The sequence below is a fragment of the Coccinella septempunctata genome, chromosome 2, assembly GCF_907165205.1.
Source record: "Coccinella septempunctata chromosome 2, icCocSept1.1, whole genome shotgun sequence".
Taxonomy (NCBI): Eukaryota; Metazoa; Arthropoda; class Insecta; order Coleoptera; family Coccinellidae; genus Coccinella; species Coccinella septempunctata.
The window spans coordinates 24,949,594-24,967,833 of NC_058190.1; the positions used below are offsets into that span (position 1 = coordinate 24,949,594).

The 18,240-nt window shown below is 33.9% G+C and overlaps 1 long non-coding RNA gene across 1 annotated transcript; it reads right to left on the reverse strand.

The window, feature by feature from the left end:
• Nucleotides 1-226: 226 nt before the first annotated feature.
• Nucleotides 227-6,855, reverse strand: LOC123306766. Its single transcript, XR_006536956.1, has 2 exons — nucleotides 6,609-6,855; nucleotides 227-447 (listed from the first exon to the last, which is right to left on the reverse strand). It is a non-coding gene; the product is annotated as an uncharacterized LOC123306766 (long non-coding RNA).
• Between the last annotated feature and the right edge of the window lie 11,385 nt (nucleotides 6,856-18,240).

Below are 18,240 nucleotides of genomic sequence, written 5' to 3' on the forward strand. Positions count from 1 at the left end.
GCCTAGACGTCCACTATGAGATCTATTTAGTGACGTTCGCACTCGGGCTAAGGTACGAAAAATGCTGAATTGAATTCAAGATTTTGATGGACATTTCGACGAACGTTTTCTAGTGACGGACTTCTTGGACGATTGACGGACTGTCCGTCACAATGACGAACGTCTGGTCATCTTAGCCCAACCGATTCTCACAGGACTTAGACTTGTAGAAAGAGGACTCTCCAAGAAACGCTTAAGTTTACATTTTACTCTTCAACTCCTCACACATACACCGCCCTCTTTTGGAAAAAGTAAGTGTTGTAATAAATTCGTCCTTTTTCAAAATTAGCCAGATTTGAAAAAAATCTTCATAGTCCAAATTTCATCCATTCTCCTAGTTGATGAATTGTTGTTTCCAGCACAAATTGAACAAAAGTCCTCAAATGTCGATATATTACATTCTTCAGACTGAAACAAAATGGCATCATCAAATATTGCTAATAAATAGATATTTGTTATTTTCAAAACTGGTGCGTGCGACAATGACGCTTTACGCTTGAGTCTGAAACTGTTAGGTATCTTTTTAACCGTTTTTTCACAATTCTCATTCGAAAGTGATACTTCCGAAAATGATATGATGAGTTGAAGAGTTATTGTAGTGGAAAAAAGTATATTTCGAAGGAAACTCACCTCTCTCTTATTCCCTTCGAAATAACTAAATTATTGAATAATGAAAAAAAGGAGAAGAAAACACATGATTAAGTTTCACAATTTTTAATTAAAATATTTGTTGACACGCCTGTTTTGGGTTTTATCCCATTTTCAAAACTGAATACATAAATACAGAAATAACACATTCATATAATAATCAAAGAGCACATGTTAAAATCGGAGATAGGCGGAAATCTAATCGATCGTTTACAATTGGGAGATTTTGTTTTTGGGCTGAAGATTATGTAGGATTTCTAAAAGATCTAAACGTTCACCTTTATCACCTTTATGTACAATTTTTACATTATTGAAATATATGAAGTGTTTGAGAGTAATACAATGATTAGAGAAACCAGTTGTTGATTTATTCTGCAGAACTTTTACAAAGTTGTTCACTGAGATATGGGAAGTAATTGATGTGCATAAATTTCTTGATTTCATCTTCAAATTGAGGTGGATAAATTGAAGTTAACAATTTTGTTTGTTGTTTTTTGAAAATTAATTTGTGTATTATGTTAGGGGAATAGCCGTTGTTTTTGATTAATAATTTAACTAACTTAATTTTCAAAATTAGTTTTTGACTAGGGCGTGGAATGCAGACATCTTGATATTATAAATTATAAGGGTGTGAATTACTATTATGAATCAGAATATCAGAGAAGATTTTCTATATATATATATATATCGAATTCGAGAGGTTCATTCACTCTTTTAATCTGAATATCTAAGAAATTCAAACATTTGTTGTCATCCTCTACCTCCAAAGTGAACTGAATGGAATTATGAAAGTTCAATAATTCTAAAAATGATTCCAGTTCACCAGTTCTGAAGTTGAGCCAGTTCATATACAAAAAACATCATCCACATATCGTTACCAGTAGAATACAAAGACAGTCAAAGTGATAGGTATTTATAGGGGAAAATATTTTCTTTTCTAAAGCGCTGATCAAGATGAAGGTTAAATTATTCCTGTTTTCATTTAGATGGCGTGTCATTACACAAAACTGATATTTGTGAATAGAGACATTAATATATTTTGGACCCACGAGACCATTAAAGTGATCTAGATTAAGCTGACCAGATTATCCCCTTTTCAAAGACGGACGGACCTGGTGAATGTGTATATATTTATACATATATAGGGCGAGTCTTTGAATCGTAAAGATATTTTAACAGTTGATTCTTGAGGTAAAAAGAAACACTTTGTTTCTGTACAATTTTTTTTCGATTCAGCCTTGATAAAAAGATATAGCCATTTTAGGTTTCATAATGAGCAGTGCCACTCCTGATAAAACGTAAAACAAAATAACCTTCAGAATTACTAGCTAATTCTGTGATACTACACATCTGTGGATCTTTTAAAAAGAGTTCCATTCGGTCAAAGTACCAAATTTTTCGAATTTCATACATATTTTTTATTTTTGAACGTCAAATTTCTCGGAAACTATATATTTCGAAATTCATTTCTTTCGATAAAACCGTTTGGGAGAACTATAAAATAACTTTTTTATGTTTTGCAACAACCTGTATTCTTTAAACCGAGCCGATTCGTGGTAAGGGTTTTTTTTGGACCTCAAGAATCTAATGTGAAATTTTTGTACGAGTCAAAGACTCACCCTGTATATGCTATGGCGTATATGGGTATGGTGGTAAAAAATAATAATTTATTGTAAACAGAGAAATAATGAAAGTTTATAACAACACAAAAACGAGAATATAATAATTTTAATACAATGATTGTGCATTACACTGTGGAATGAGATAAAGGCTTCAGGCGTTGCTAGAAAAGCTTCTTCATCCTCAAAATTTGAATGTCTGAAATATTTGATCAGGGAGAAAAACGCTGCTGCATTAACCATTTTTTTATATTTTTTGTAACTTGAAACATGCCGTACAATATCTCTTCTTTCTCCAAATGCAGTGCTTAATTGATCAAACACTTCGTACATTGAACTTCAAGTTTTGTTTTTTTAAGGAATGGAAATTCTTTTGAAAGATCTGCCGTAAATTTGCACTTTTTTTTTATTATCCATCTCGAATATTCTTGAGGAAAATACTGAATTGAATTCAAGATTTTGACAGAAATTTTGATGGACGTTTTCCAGTGACGGACTTCTTGAACGATTGACGGACTGTTCGTAACAATGACGGACGTTTGGTCACTTTAATATAGCTAGACTCTAGATTCTAGAGGTTTTGCAAGGAAATTTCGTGCATTCGTAGATCGTGTCGTTGGCCAGGACTATAGATCTGCGTCTTTAGAGGTCATAGCAGACCAACTTCCTCATTTCGAGAAAATTCGCAAGTAAGCGAATTTTTTCAAATACCTCTCGTTCATCGACCTCGCTCAGAGCCACACTCACTCCTTCAGCGCTCAGGGGTCCTTTTAGCAAAAACTCATTCTGTTCTATGGAAATTTGCTCGCTTGTTGTTAGTTCATATATCATAAATATGTTATTATTAAGTGGTGATAAAAGTGAGCTGGTTTATAACTCCAGATCAAGAAACCTCTATACAGGCTGAGTCTTTGACTTGTACAGGTGGGCAAATTTCGATGTTTTAGCACTACAGCTTTCAAACCAGAGGAGATGCAATTTTTTGAAAGCTTAATTTTCACTGATTCCAAAAATATATAACATCGTATGGTTTCTATCAATATAAATTAATAGAAAATGGTTAAAAACTTATTTTCTCAATATTTCTATGGTTTCTACTTTTGATGAGAATAGAAAAATGTAGCATCTTATGATTACCACAGTCTCCTTCTATTAGTTCTTTAATTTCTATGCTTCTTACTCAATTTCTGCGAAATTCGAATTTTGTGGAAATTGGTAAAAAGCACAGAAAAAATGACATTGCCGGAAGGAGACTGCTCTTGTTATGGGAAGTTCTATTTTTCTGTGTTCGTCAAAAGTTGGAACCATAGAAATATTGAGAAAATAGGTTTTTGACCATTTTCTATTATTTATATTGATACAAACCGAATGATGTTATATATTTTTGAAATTACGAATATTTTGAAATTAAGCTTCAAAAAATTGCATAGAAATCTAGTGTTCCCATTTAAAAAAACATAACTTTGGGTCATAGTAATTAAAATTAAAAATCCTGCTAAAAAGGCAAGCACGCCACTGGATTCTACTTAAAAAATGCCTGTATAATGTTTTCATTTCATAGCTCTATCATCAGTATTAGTGGAGATAAAAATTTATTTCGAAATAGCCATTTTTCCAATTTTCGCTTCTAACTCAAAAACAAAAGAAGGTGGCCAAAAATGACTACTACTCTGGTTAGTTTCTCAGAAAAAGAGAACGAGAATGGGGTATCAGATTTTTTCTACCTCCACTGGTTTGAAAGCTGTAGTTCTAAAACATCGAAATTTGCCCACCCTGTACATATATTTTGACATTAGATTCTCGAGGTCAAGAGAAATACTTAATTTCTTTACCATTTTTTCCGATTCGGCCTAGATAAATGGTAACATAAGTTGGGGCAAGTGCATAATAATCTGGATACCAATCTTTCAAACACATTTATATTTACAATTATTATAATTAAGTGATTAATGAAATATGACATTAGTATAATACGTTTGGAGAAAATATATGGCCATTTTAAATTTTCATATACTGAATAAGATGGGAAACATTTTAATGTGAGATAGAGAACATCTTTTGATCACGAAAAATTCCCGTATGTAGTATCTGTGGTTCTAGATTCTGATTTACAGAACTTTCAAGAACTGTCCAAATTCATGTGATACGGTCCTGGAAATTGAATGAAATTTGATCGTAGTTTTCTGAAACCTCAAGGTAGCTATCTTCATTCCAAATTTCAGATAAATCAGTGATTCCGTTCAGAAGATAGAGTGGTTTTAATTTCCATTCAAATTTGAAAAAAACACCATGTAAATCAGAATCTTGAACTTCTAGATACTGCATGTTGCGGTTTTTAGTGATTCTCTAGGTGTCCACATCCAATTGTTTCCCACCTTATCCGGGATACCCTGTATATTGAGGTATGACATCCCTGGAAAAACAAGCTTAACACTAAACATTTGTGGATACAGAGTTGCATTCAGCCGAAGTACCCAATTTTTCGAATTTGTCAGATACTTTTTTTTTTGAATTGGAAAAGGGCACATTACTTTATTTACAGTTAACTTGCAAAATGTTTACAATTTAGTAGTATTATTTACATAAGAAAATTTTGTTTTATCGTCATATATGTTAAAAATTATGGTACAATTGTTATTTTCAGTAACACAGATTTTTGATGATGAAAGAGTTGATACTGATGATGATGAACCATCTGTTGACTCAGAAACTGCTGAACTCGAGGACTGCAGAACATTTGTACTCTCCTTACTACCAAATAATTTGCTAGACATTTCGATTTTTTTGTTGACCGAATCATCGACATAACTCATCGCAATTTCGGTGCTCTTCCACCCTCCTGCACACTTTAGTGCTGAAATATCTCCATCCGAATCGACAACTACTATGGAGCAACCATAGTGGCTCCAGTTCTGCGAAAAGAGTGGGTCTTTTAAACCTAAATATTTCGCTATTTGCTTTGGGACACCACCAATAGTGTGCTGGCCAGCATTAAGGGAAATGCACTTTCCATGTCGGTATGTCAAAAAAAATCTTGGCTTTCTGTTCCAGGAGGCCGAAGATTTACATATTTTCTGTATAACATGCAGGGCTTGAAGCTGCAGCCATCATCGGTTATGGTGAATCTTCTTGTTGTTAAATTTTTTGTTTGCCGCAATGTCACAATAACGTATTTTCCCATATCTTCTACATCAGAGAATTTCGTCACATCGACAACATCAAAAAATCCCAAATATTGTTACAATTTTCGCCAGCAACCACTGGTCATCAGGAGCATGTAAAAGAAATTGTTCAGCCTCTTCTTTACTTAATACCTTGGCCTTTTTTGGCGTATAACGCTCATTTTTTCGTTTCAGAAACGCTATTACCTTTTGAAATCTGCAAATGACAACTAAGGAAAACAAACCTGCAAACAGGGGCATTTTCTTTCATTTCCAAGCAGCTTTTCAGCATAGACCATTTTGCCCATAAAATATTAGGGCTGAATATAGCTGATAGTTGATTCAAGTAGACCAACAAAACATCTTCAGTTACCCCAATCCCACTATTTTTGTTTTGCCACTTTTTGAAGTCGTCGTATTCTCGCTCGTACCTTGAAGCTGATTTTGCAGGTAATAAACTTGAAGCTACACTGCTGGCTGCCTCAATAATTTCTTTTGGTACATTCATTATCGCTTTCGCCAAAACAAATGTAAAGAAAAATAAACAGACATGTTCATGGCAATGCTTCCATAGCTTACGACATTTGCGACAATATATTGAGATTTTTTTGGAATTTATCTAACCTTTTTACAAATGAGAAACAAATAAAATATAAAACAATAAACGCAAGGTAATGGGTTTTACTGGCTCAAGGAGGTATATCCTCTATTCGCCAGTAAAAACCCTTTTATCTTGCTAGTAATGTTATATACTATTTCAAAGGCTTTTATATTTTCAGCCGAGCCGAAATGATAAAGAAGGTGAATAGAAAAAAGAGAAAGTGCTTCTTTTGATTTAGGGAATCTTCTGTCAAAATAAAATGTACAATTCAAAGACTCACCTTGTTTGCTTACTAAATTGTCGAAGATTTGGTTCATTAAAAACTAACGAAATCGTTATGAGGTAGTATTAACTCCTAGCAATGTCTCACATTCATAATTTTCCTTTTATTATTGTGCCACCTCGAGTTTTCTGAACGTCCCTAAACCGCTCCCTTCAATCTACTCTTCCTCCCTCGGGGCGCTATGGCACCACTACCCTATACTATTAAGACTACAGTTAATCAATAGAAATTTGACCGAGCACGTATCGAGAATGTACCTCAATTTTTAAAATTTGCTCCAGTTGAAATTAATTTCTGGCACTTAACACCATCTATCTGTCCCTTTTCAGTTCCCTTCTAGGCGCCACAACCAACCGCTACCTGTTCCGAAAGAACGAACGGTACCCTCTTTCCGCAGGTCGATCGAGTCCATGTTTGGCCCCCTCTTGACGGCTGGCGTCCCCCGCACCTTGCGCCATGTGACGATTAAACAACAACAAACGTTGTTACACACGCGGAGGTCGAATCAGCTGGGCCGTGAAACTCGCGCATGCGTGTCGGTTGCGACGTTGCCGCGTTATACCAGAAATTTTCTTGAATTGGAGAAGCCGGATGGGAGTGGGAAGGAATGTTTTAATATTATTGTCAGTGGAATTTTGATGGGCTGGAAGTACAGGGTGTCTGAGTTAAAGTGTCCCTATACCTTATTGTGGAAACTAAAGGAGCTAGAAGAAAAAGTTGAATACAGAACTTGCCTGTAATCGATTGAACTTTTATTTTTTATAACCCACCTTAATACAGGGTGCTCTGTTTTTTCTCAGTTGGTATCAACTTTCTTATTTTAAATGGAACACCATGTATATTATTGCATTTTTGAATTTCTTGTCAAATTCTAAGGTAACTTTGGTATGACATCCATGGTCCTTAGCACCGATTTTGAGATATTCGACTTTTTCTTAGAATCATGACAGCTGTAGGTGCTCACTAAAATAGCATACAGGGTGGCCATTTGAAAACGAAACAGACGAGATTACAGACGAAATAAATTTTTTCGATAGAAATGCTCGGACAGGTCGATTTCTGTTTCGAGGGGGATAACTTAAGATGTAGGTTACGGACGCATAGCGCTTCAACCCTTGCTACTACAACCCTCACCCCCAATTTTTGAATAGGGAAGATGGGGTGAGTGATACCTCATTTGAAAGGTATTTTTATACTGATTTCAGCACAGTAATTGTTTTTTCATTTTATGCATTAGTTCTCGAAATATTCTCAACTAAGTATTTGAAAATGAAGTGGTGTTTTCATGGCACTTGTAGTGTTTTTTTGTGAAAAATCGACATTTTGAGCTTCAAAACAACCATGACTGTGGCTTCCTTCCTCCAATCCACTGACATAGAAATCTTTAATCAAGATGTCGAACAAACAAAGCGTATTGCGAAGGAGCTCAATCTTGCTGAAACTCAATCTAAATTATCTTCGATATAATTTGCAGTATTTCCAATAACATGCGGTAACACTTGATCGATAGAAATCTCCAAAAAGTCCAAATACGTACATATCTCTAATCAGTAAGCATGTTATTGGAAATACTGCAAATTATATCGAAGATAATTTAGATTGAGTTTCAGCAAGATTGAGCCCCTTCGCAATACGCTTTGTTTGTTCGACATCTTGATTAAAGATTTCTATGTCAGTGGATTGGAGGAAGGAAGCCACAGTCATGGTTGTTTTGAAGCTCAAAATGTCGATTTTTCACAAAAAAACACTACAAGTGCCATGAAAACACCACTTCATTTTCAAATACTTAGTTGAGAATATTTCGAGAACTAATGCATAAAATGAAAAAACAATTACTGTGCTGAAGTATAAAAATACCTTTCAAATGAGGTATCACTCACCCCATCTTCCCTATTCAAAAATTGGGGGTGAGGGTTGTAGTAGCAAGGGTTGAAGCGCTATGCGTCCGTAACCTACATCTTAAGTTGTCCCCCTCGAAACAGAAATCGACCTGTTCGAGCATTTCTATCGAAAAAATTTATTTCGTCTGTAATCTCGTCTGTTTCGTTTTCAAATGGCCACCCTGTATATTAGTTTTCTAATGAATGTATCAAAACCAAATTTTGCCCAGCTCTTGTCAACATATTGGATCATACGTTACATCTGTATTTTTAGCAATCTGTTATACAGGGTCTTCAAAAATTAAAGTTAAAAATTCAAATAGAAGTTCAGAACTTGATTTTTTCAAATGGCAACCTGTATTTTCTTCTTGTTCATCATGTAGAGCAGGTTAAAATGAGCAAAAAATGTATTTAAACTTTTTCTTTAGTGTGAATAGTTTCAGAAATATGGACGAAAAAGTGCATTTTCCCGTAAAAACCAACGATAATTTATTAATTAAACTGATAGAATATGGTAACGTTGGAAACTAGCACTTATCTAACTGTGTATTTTTTGTGTTCTCAGATAACTACTTGATTATTTTGAAAATGTATCTGTTAGTTGAGTCTCCCTTTAAAATTGAAGTAGTTCAATTTTATTGGGAGCGAGTACCGATTATAAGTAAAAGAGTCTTTTTGTTTTTCATTAATCCATCTAGTTAATTAAATTTATCCAAAAAATCAAAGCCAACTATATAGCAGCAATTGTGATTAATAATTATGTCGTTGGTTCTCACGGGAAAATGCACTTTTCGCCCATATTTATGAAACTATTCACATTACAGAAAAAGTTTAAATACATTTTTTGGTCATTCTAACTTGCTCTACATGATGAAGAAAAAATATAGGTTGCCATTTGAAAAAATTAAGTTTCGATTGAATTTCTATTTGAATTTTTAACTTCAATTTTCGAAGACCCTGTATATCAGATTGCTAAAAATAGAGATGTAACATATGATCCAATATGTTGACAAGAGCTGGGCAAAATTTGGTTCTGATACATTCATTAGAAAACTAGTATCAGCTATTTTGGTGAGCAACTGTAGCTGTCAAAATATTAGGAAAAAGTCGAATATCTCAGAATCGGTGCTATATGGGACCATGGTTGTCACACCAAAGTTACCTTAAAATTTGACAAGGTATTCAAAAATGCAGTAATATACAGGCTGTTCCATTTAAAATAAGAAACTACTTCCTCAATTCAAATGGCACACCCAGTATAACTTTGCAACGTTACATAGCTGATTTGATGGCAGGCCAGCCACCCCTCTGAAAGATTCATTATACGTAATTCAAGCTCAATTTGGCTCCCCAAAAATATTTTGGTTCCCTTGGTCCTCCTTGTTTTTGAAAACTATCGTCGTCACTGTTCCAAGACCTACTGAGTTATCAATAATGATCGAATGATCAATGGAATCTGAAACAAAGGAAAATATAGGTTCAACTTGAATCTCTTGAGTTTTGAAGAATTCGATTTGTTCAGTTTCATGTCATTCTCACAAACGCCCTGTACATTTCAGGTTCAAACATTTAATAGCGTTATATAACTAAGTAATGGAAAAATTGGAAATGGTAAATTTTTTTTTGGAAAAACCTCAGCAAAAATATCAAAAGAAGTGTGACTTCCTATTCTCACCACCATTTTTTTCAATGACAATATACCAATAACTCATAAGACATTGAGTTTATCCCCAAGGGTCGAGTGTTGAAATTGCCAGAATAACAGATACCTAACAATGCGAAGATATACTAGATGTGCCATTCGAAATAAGAAAGCAGTAGGTTATTAATGGTATAACCGGAAGATTTCTGAAAATCACAAATTGCAAATTTTCAGTACAATATTATTATTAGTTCTCTATAAACGTTCAATAGGCTATCACCGTGAATCACCCTGTATATGTGCGTGACATTGCCAAGAAAACTCCATTTTAAATTTTCAAAGGAAAAATATCCAACTTTCCCTACGAAATTGAACCTTATGATATTCATGAATATCTGAATCACTGAAAGCGCAGATGATCTTACCTTCGCATTTTTCTGTATTGTTTATTCTGTATTTGACGTGTCGTTCCTTATGTGTATTTGTACATTGATGTGAGAGTAAAGTGATTTGATTTGATTTGAATTCTTAATCTCTTTCGATAAACAGCGAGATATACAGGATGTCCCAGTATCAGTGGGCAAGAATTTGGAAATAGGTTCATATTCGTATCCTCGAAATAAGATGAAAAGTTTTCATGCAGGTAAATCCGGAAACGGTTCGTTGAAGAAAAACGTTGCATTGAAAATGACGAATTGATAATGGATTCATTTAATTATTTCAAAATCGGACCAAGATGAACAAATGAAATTTTGCTCTGTTGTCATACCTACAAAAACAAAAATTATATACTTCCTTGTGTAAGTACTTGATTTGTGCTGAAATTAAGCCCAGAATTTTCTTAAACGAGGAATATGCCGATATGGTGTTTAAAAAAGATTAAAGAACCAATTTCATTCTTTTACGGAAGTGAGAGACAATAAAGTTTCGAAATAGAATCGTTTTTTCAATGCTAATTTTCAATGATAATATTCGAAGCCTGAATGAACACTCATAGTGAAAAATGAAAAAAGGTTTTTAGTTCCACTCCTACGTAGTGGATAGGGAAGAAGAAAGAATCGAGTTCTAGGAGCATCTCCATTTGACAAATTAATACTGCTGTAAAATTTCATTTGTATATCTTTGTCGCACTTTGGAAAAATTGGATGAATCGATGAATATAACTTAATTTCTGGACATCTTGTACAAACCTTTTACATACAGGGTGTCCGCCAGAAAAGGACTCTATACCTTATATTCGAAACTATAGAATTCCCAAGTAACATTTTTTCTGGATAAATCAGTCTTAAATGATTCATTAATACAATGCGACTAACTCATTTGTATACAGAGCGGCAATACAAAGTCGCCTTTTTTGACACCCTATATTTCATTCGACATTCGAATTGCATAGAGCTTAAGATGACGAAATCATACATAGTTTTATAGGTCTCGGATTGCCCGTTTCGGAATTATTAATAATTTTCAGCAAAAATGTTCCAATATTCGAAATATTGTAAGTAGGTTTTATCTTTATACCTATCGAAATGGAGTTTTTGCCAAAAAAAAATTGGAATATCTAACTTTGAGCCCTCTTTGTTAACAGAGCATTTCTGAGATATCAAATATCTTATATTGGTACAGGGTGGGCAAGACTCAATGGGATTGAATGGCAGCTCTGTGACCGTAAGAGCTAGCGAAAAATGGATGCCACGTTTCCTATCACGATTTTCAAAAGATTGTTAATGGCCAAAACCGCATCCCTCTATTTCCTTTTGTTTTCAAGTTATAAGTGAAAACTCATTTTTCGGCTCTTCGTACTGGTGCCTCTATTTCGTAAAGTATTATTGATATCGCAAAACAAATGTTAGATTCTATAGACACTTGTAGAATGCAGTGGAGTAGTGAAAGATTTTTTTCAGTCCGCCGCTTCACTTCAGTGATATAGTGATAACTTTTAATTTTTTAAATGTAAACCCTGTGTTATTTTTACATATTCCAGTCCCATATTTTTTTCTGATTCAGAATATATAACATACGTTGTGTCTCTAATTATTCTTCCAATAAAAAAACTCATAAACTACATTGGTCTAGTTGGCAGGTCATTTCATTGATAATATGATAATGAACTTTATGCTCCTAAATTGTGTCAGGTTATTAAATGACACAGGCTTTGCCTTTCGTGGATTTCCTTAGGTTTATTATTCAGATTTTAAAATTATAACAACCTGCCTTGTAGATTTCAAAGAATAAACTTCATTATTATAACTAATATAAGAGACTTTGAAGATCACTTTCTTTCCGGATATTTGTAAGGATGAAAAATTTTCCAATATGGAATGGATCACTTTTAGGAAATTTTATAAACTTGGATTCAACTGGATATAATGTTCTGAAACCTTTTCAACAAGTAGATAATCTAAATACATACCAGTACCACAGCCTTTTCATACACCTTCACAAATAAGGCTGTGCCACTACTAGTAGAGGTTAATTGGTAAATATGAAGTAGTCATGGAAATTCTCATGATTGCCTCATTTCCCGAGCATCTTCTCGAACATCCGGAATGAAAGTGATCTCAAAAATCTCTCATAACTTCACACAACATAAGAACATGAAGTTCATTATCATAAATATTATCAATGAAAATGAACTGCCAACTTGACCGAATTAGTTTTTGAGTTTTTTTTTATTGGAAGAACAATTAGAGATACGACTTATATATTCTGAATCAGAGAAAAAAATGGGACTGGAATTTGTAAAAATAAGATACAGTTTGTATTTAAAAAAATGAAAGTTACCACTGAATCACTGAAGTGGCGGACTGAAGAAAAACCTTTGACTACGCCACTGCATTCTACATGAAAAAGTGTCTCTAGAACGTAACATTTGTTTTTCGATTTCACTGTTACTTTACGAAAAGCCGAAAAATGAGATTTCAGTTATAACTTGAAAACAAAAGAAGATAGAGGGATGCGGTTTTGGCCATTAACAATGGCCATCCATTTTTCCCTAACTCTTACGGTTACAGAACTGCCATTCAATCCCATCGAATTTTGTCCAGCCTGTATCTCATTTTAAGGTGGAAATATGAGAAACACATTTTTTATTCGAATCTTTCAATACTACACCTTTTCCAAGTGTATTTCAGAAATCGTCAACTGTATTTCAGATTAGTCAATTCGATTTCAGAAAGCGTCAATTGTATTTCAGATTAGTCAATTCAATTTCAGAAAGCGTCAATTGTATTTCAGATTAGTCAATTCAATTTCAGAAAACATCAAATGTAATTCAGATTAGTCAATTGAATTTCAGAAATCGTCAATTGTAATTCAGATTGAAGTATATGTATTTCAGAAACGGTCATTTATGATTCAGAAAGTACATAGAGATGTAAAAAAGGATGACTTATGTAGATGTCAGGTGATTTTGAGAAAAAGTCAGATTAAGTCACGATCACCTAAGTTTTCAATTTTCAATAATGAATTTGAAAGACCACTGTGCAATATGTCTTATTCCCATGTTGAGAAAAGCAGTTATAAAATTGCATCCGTGCCAACATTATTTGCACCAAAAGTGTTTTCTACCGATCAATACAACTTGCCCTATTTGCCGTACATCAGTGATAAATTTTGATAATATCCAAAGGAAAAATTATAAAAAAAAACACACGAGAAGACCGTCAAAGAATTGTAAATTGTGCTAATAAAGGCGAAGACTGGGTGAGTTTAACGAAAACATTGGACGTGGAATACAAGACGGCATATCATTGGATTCGTTCTGGACGCGTTGACATGAGGAAAAAAGGTGGAAAAAACCTACAACACTCACTGAGGAAGGAATTAACACAATCATCTATGGGTAGAGGAAGATTCTTCCATAACCCTCAAACAAATGAAAACCAAAATAATGCAACATTTTCAAAAAGATGTTTGTACATCAACAATCGGCAATTATTTAGAGGGAAAGCTTTTCACTCTCAAACAAGTTCATTATGAGGTGACAAACATGAATGTAATTTCTACAATTGTAGCCATTCGCATTTTGATACCGAATTAAATTGAACTTTTACATAGTTACAGGTAGATCACTTGTAACTTGTACATTTGTATGTATGTCGAGATGTATGTAGACTTGTTACACTTGTATGGTTTGTGTTATAGGCCCCAGTTGTAATTCAGATTGAATGATTTGTAATTCAGAAAGTACGAATATCATTCAAATTACATAGAAATGTGAAAAAGTGTGAGTTGAAAAAGAGAAATTTTCTTCAGAACGTTGGCAAGCTTTCAATGAAGATTTGAAAAAAGAGATACATTTTGTCCAAATTCCCGCAATCACTGTTAAAACACTGAACTCATGGAATCTGATGTCAATGATACTGAATTCACGCGTTACGCGAGCAGCTGAAGAAGGCCTATACTGTTGCGTTATTTCTCTTTTCAATAATTGTATTCATGATTGAATGTAGGAACTGCTTTAATCTTATTATTCGTTCGTTTCTTCGTTCAATTTGTGAAGATTACCATCAATAACTACCAGAAGCAATCCCTCCATGCTCCATGACTCATTCACTAAATCACGAACCCCTAAAATGTCTTCCAAAAAAAGATCTAACGGTTTTTCAAAGAACTTCAGTAATGTTTTTTACATTACATTAAACCGAATTTCCAAATATCACAGTTATCTCACTTTCAGTCTGATCTCAGGATTCAAGAGGATAAACCGTATTTCCAATAACCATTTCTGTAACTTATATGAAATGTGTGTAATTTCGAATTAGGATTTCCGAAATACAATTGACGATTTCTGAAATTAAATTGACTGATCTGAATTACAAGTGATGTTTTCTGAAATGCAATTGATATTTTCTGAAATTGAATTGACTAATCTGAAATACAATTGACGCTTTCTGAAATTGAATTGACTAATCTGAAATACAATTGACACTTTCTGAAATCGAATTGACTAATCTGAAATACAATTGACGCTTTCTGAAATCGAATTGACTAATCTGAAATACAATTGACGATTTCTGAAATAAAATTGACGATTTCTGAAATACATTTGGAAATGGTGTAGTTTCGTATAGGAACAGTAGGTACATTGTTTCATCTCTTATTGATCAAAAATCTTTTTCAAATCATTCTTAGCGCACTTTAAAACAGAAGATTATTTTTTATCCCTTCCCTTCTTTTCTCACTTGATCCTTCTTAGTTTCATGAGTCAACCTTAGATAATTCCGAATATTGTTAGAAATTTTACGAGTTATCTGCAGAGATTCTGTATAAAAACCAAGTTGAGGAAAAACCAAGTTGAGGAAAAACCAAGTTGAGGAAAAACCAAGTTGAGGAAAAACCAAGTTGAGGAATATCCTTTTTCTCATAGTATTTTTATCTAGATGTCATAAAGCGGAATTTATCACCTCGCTCGTTCATTGAAAAATTTTATGTCAATTGCCAATCAGTTTTTGAGATGTCTGGTAGGTAGGTACAATACAGAGGGAAAGAAATTCTCCTTATTTTCATTTTACGTGCCCTTTCCTACAGGACGACCATTTAAATCTTACCTTCTAGCTGAAAGCATATCCGATAAGTTTCTATTCTTCAGGAGGGTTCTTTATTCCTTCAATAAGTAGGTTCAGTGAAATTTTACGAAAATTCATAATCCTATACCATTTCAATTTTCAAATCGCAGTTTCAGAACTAACAGCTGTATGGTAAAGATCTTATCTATGTGTCGTAACAATTTAGAAAGGAAATTGAAGAATATCCAGAAGCGGTTGTCGAAGAACAAGTTTCTAACCGTTACAAAACAGTAAAAATCCCATTTTCAAGAAAGTATAACCAATATCAAGCCTATGAATATGGAATAAGTTCTGACAAATTATTCACGTGGAATTTATAGGGGTGATTACTGTTCGAAATATCAGGTATATACATACAGATACGAATAATTTTATGTATAGCATTTCACTATAGAGTCGAAAGAAGGATTTTGAGTGGTCTTGAATTAGAAGTGGCCTAATGAATCGATAAAAATGCTATTATTGATTGAATTTTTCATCTGTGCATTTTTCTACTGCTGTCAACTAAATTGTTTGGCTGAAAATGAGATCAGATATAAATGGTGTTCCTTAAAACAAAACTTCAATGCTCACAATTAAAACAAGCCAATGTCGACAATATAACGTGCGTTCAGAAAAATCAGTCGTCAAGTAGGCTATGCAATCTTGGGGGTTCATATTTGTTTGGCTAATGTGGCGCTTAGCTTGTACACACCTTATTCGATGAGTGAAAATATGTAAATGCCACAATCGTATTGTGAAATCTGTCAGTTTGCAAACTGACTAGTCATTTTGTAAACTGGTGAAGGTTTTCTAAAACGATTTCAAGATACAAATCTTTGAAATCGGTCTGAAATTTTCAGTCAGTTTGTAATGCCAGATGTCAAGTGCGGAAATATGGTACAGAGATGCCAAAATTATTGGATTCTGGGGAAAATTATGGTACAAATTTTTCGTACTGTACGCTGCCAAAATTATTGGATTTTTAGGAAAATTATGGTACAATTATGGTGCATTTACACATAGTTCACGATGACACAAATAAAACACATACAGATTCGAATTTGGGCTATATTGTATTGTATACATTTTTTGTAAAACGAAAACATATAACATTTCTAAACATGAACCTCTACATCTTCCTCATCATCAGATTTGCACGAATTTTTCGTTTCCATTGCTTGCAGCAAAGAATTTGATACTTCAAAATTGGAGCATTCCCCATTTTTACTTCGAAATGCCAAAAGCATCTCGTGCCTCCGAGTCTGATCTAGACGATTCGAATGTATTTGGCAATTTTGGGATGTACAGGGTGGGCAAAATTCGTTGTCTACTGAGGGGATCTCGAGAACTATAGCAGCTAGAAGAAAACAGATGACACATTCTCGAATTCTTTTTTCACGACTAATACAAATCTGAAAACAGAATCGGCCTATCATTTTTAGATTTCGAATTATAAACAAAAATTTGATGATTCCAAAAAGTTCTCACAACGTTTTTGTCTTTGAAGTTACAGATCTGAAACTTGAACCTTCTTAGGCACTTTCATATGTAGAATCTACTGACAAAAGATTTTTTTCCAATTCAAAAATGACAAAGTCAATAAAAGTTTGCATTGATAAAAATTTAAGTTCACCTAATGATTAGAAATGAAAAAATATTTCGAGCTCATCAGCGGATTCTACGTGAAAAAGTGCCTGTAGAAGGTTCAAGTTTTAGATTTGTAATTTCAAAGACAAAAAAGTTATGAGAATTTTAGGAACTTGTCAAACTCAAAAACGAAGTATCGTAGGAGGCTGCGGTTTTCACCATTCTTTGTTTCTTCGAAAAAGAGCTAGGGAATGTGTCATCCATTTTCTTCAAGCTGCTATAGTTCTCGAGATCCTCTCAGTAGACTACGAATTTTGCCCACCCTGTACTCGTCGTCTTGCTTGGGACAAAATTTGTAGAAAATATTATGCTTTACAACTTTCCTAATGAATGCGAAAAAGATTCGAAGCCCAAGGAGGGAGATAATTCAAAAAAAACTAATTTTTGTGACCTTTATGGCCAATTTTTATTGCTTCGGCTTGCTTGAACTGTCAGATTATATTTTTTCCGTTATTCTTGAATCATAAGCTTCCAAATAAGAAAAAACGCCACCGCGCTCGAAAATGTACAAGTGACGTTTCTTTTTTTTGCAATTTTGGCGCCCTCCCACACATTTTCGACACGCTTAAATTGCCAGATTAAGAGAATATATACTTTTCAACATGTAATTAACCACATATATCTTAATCCGACACGCTCGAGTATGTACAATGATCGTTTTTTTTACTATTCTGACAGGCTATCCTAGACAATTCCCCTTATATACAGTTCTAATTTTTGGTAGAGGTACTCTACAAGGTCCAAGGTAAGTCCCCTTTGATTAATCTGACACGCTCGAGTAAATCCCGAATTTCCCTCTTCGGCTCCCCAACTATTGTAAATATGAAAATCTTGGTAGGAATGATTTTGATAAATGCAGTTGATCGTAACCATAGCAACGAAATAACGACTGACAGTTCATATTAATTAATTGTCAAAAGTTTGCATGCTTTTTGATTTCGATTCGCAATGAAATATGGAAAGCAGCAGCTATTTGTTATTCTACACGGGTGCCGAAAAAATATTGTACGCAACGCGCCCGAAAATAATTTTTTTTGAAGTCACAGACTCCGAGGACTCGTCTACGGCTCGTCCTAGAATTTTGTCTATTCGTCCAGAAAAACCCTATTTTCCGGATTTGTAACGTAAATCACTATTAGTCCGTTTTTTCGTACGAATAAAAATTGAGTAT